Source organism: Myxocyprinus asiaticus, chromosome 38 (assembly GCF_019703515.2).
Source record: "Myxocyprinus asiaticus isolate MX2 ecotype Aquarium Trade chromosome 38, UBuf_Myxa_2, whole genome shotgun sequence".
Lineage (NCBI taxonomy): Eukaryota > Metazoa > Chordata > Actinopteri > Cypriniformes > Catostomidae > Myxocyprinus > Myxocyprinus asiaticus.
The window spans coordinates 1,665,300-1,667,799 of NC_059381.1; the positions used below are offsets into that span (position 1 = coordinate 1,665,300).

General features: G+C 37.2%; 1 protein-coding gene across 9 annotated transcripts in view; it reads right to left on the reverse strand.

Annotated features, from left to right (window-relative positions):
- The window catches only part of LOC127429242 (transcription factor 4-like), a 213,726-nt gene that overhangs the window by 68,296 nt on the left and 142,930 nt on the right, over positions 1–2,500 (reverse strand). The gene's annotated exons all lie outside the window — the stretch shown is intronic.

Consider the following 2,500-nt stretch of genomic DNA (forward strand, 5'->3'; position numbering starts at 1 on the left):
CATTTTAATAAAATCTCAAAAGAATGTGTTGAAAGTGAAAATATGTCATGTGTAGATGTGCTTGTCACTGAGACACGCCGACCAATTCCAGAATTATCCATTTCATTCTCGTCTCACGTTGCATAACACAATAGGATTATGTTAATGCCTGTTTGTCACAAACACGCCAGTTCAAATGTATCTGTGTGTGTGTGTGTGTGTGTGTCCATGTAAACATCGGCCATTTGGATGCAAGTAATTATCGCGGTGGAAAAACTGCATTATAGAAAAACCATTCTTCATATCTTCAACATCTGCTCAGTGAATTCTGCACAGAGAAATCATCAATAAATAATCCACAAATACAACAAAAATGACAAAATCTCAGGTTTTATGTTATAAAGCAAACATATTTGATTTATTGCAAAATGGAAATAAATTGACAGCTATTTACAAATATTTTATCGTTTAGATTTATCTGCATTTTTAACGTAACAACCTACATAACAACAAAATAATTCAGTAATTAATTAAGAAATATAGTGCTTTTATTGTTGTTGTTCTTGTTCCCAACTGTTAATTAAATTACACGTGTACATAAAAAAAATTATAATAATTAAAACTTAATATTGAAAAATATGATATTCCAAACCAAAGCTTTTAAATAATTTTAGCTGACCTAAAAATCATATTATATTAATTTAGCTTTTTTAATAAATGACATATTCCAGAGTAAATCACATTTCTGATGGTGAAATCCCGGCGTGAGAGTTTCGGTGAGCTAATTAAACGAGAGGAATATTCACACGCAGTCTTAGCATAACAATGGCGAGCGGCCGGCGCTGTTTAAACGGAACTCGTGTGCGAGGAGGCCTTTTGTTTTTTTGTGTAGCTCCTTTTGTTGATTCATTAGTCGACCCGACATCCTCCATCCCAGCAGCCCCGTATTCAACTCTAAGATCTGGGTCGCTCTCTCGACCGCCGGCACCCTACCCACACGTCTGAACACCAAAGACGGCCGATCGCCACAGTGTTAAGGGACCCAAAGATTTTGTCCTGCTAATTTTGCTTCTTTTTTTTTTTTACCGCCAAAACAGCAGAATAAACAGTCCCAGCAAGATGTCTGGCACCGGATCAAGATGGGCGCAAAGCTGCACAATCACACACAAATTCTAAACACTAACGGGACTGTAGGGCCCGAACACACAGAGATGCTCTGTGTTTAATAAAGAGGGCACAGTCGTGATGGGGCAACCCTCACACACACACACACACACACACACACACACACAGGCCTACGTATTTGATCTGAAGGCGGGAAAGTCTAACGGGTCGCTAATCGAATGTTTCCCAATGCCAAGAAGGCAAACATTTGTAAAAATACACTTTGGAAAGTGTAATTTTATGTGGCTAATACATACATTAATGACGTAATTTAGCATTATACCTGCACCTATAGGGCTGCACAATTAACTGAACAAACGTATCGAGTTTACAGCAATGAAAAGTGTCAATTAACGAGCTTTTTTACAGCAGTTGAGCATTAACCAATCATAGACAATTTCTGTTTATAATATTGTCAAATTTGAAAAGCAGTTTTGTTTATTGTGTAGATAAAAGGGCCAATGTGCACTTGAGCGTTTATGCACCGTTTTGATTTATTTTAGTCATTTGCAAACAGGATGTGTTTTGTTTTGGATGTGAAGCCTACATATAGAAAAATACGTATTTAATGTCAATTCTATGAATCAAAATAAATCGCAATTATTATGGCAGTTGTGATGTTTTGCTATACTCGTGCAGGCTTATGTTTATATGATACTAAAATGACACATTTGAAATGTGGTTTCATTCAATTTACTAAAAAAATGGCACATTTTAAGCGAGAACAAACACACGAACGTCAACATGTCAAACACCCAAAATACACATAAAACACCCTAAAAATGCAAACACACAAACTTCAAAAGCTGACGTCCGTATTAAGACATAAAAGAGGCCTTCAGCGGCACAAGAGCGACATGACGGCCTGTTACTGATACTGGATTGAAATGATAACCACTAAACCAAACAGAAAGAAAAATAAATCTGTTTGTCTGTTTCTCTCAAGGCTGTTCTTGACGTCTCTCAGGACTGAAGTTCTAAAATGAGCAGCGCACGTTTCTCACACTTTTCAATTATTTTACAGATCGCACTTTAAAACATCACCAGCGGCAGTGCCACCTCTCAAACACATGCAGCTCTGGGAAAATCTGCTCTGAGATTTTTCTCAAGGGGGAAAAACACTTCCACATGTGTTACTTTAAAAAAAAAAGAAAATTCTTCTTGCAAATTACAGCTGCTGATGTTCACTCCGTTCCCTCGCAGATCTCTTGATGTTCCTGAGATCTTTAAAATACACGTTAACAGCCACAAATATTGACAAGAACACAATTAGCAAACTATCCAACAGCAGCTTAAAATCACAACAAACAACCCTCAGTTTCCAAACACACACACACACACACACGCACACACACTC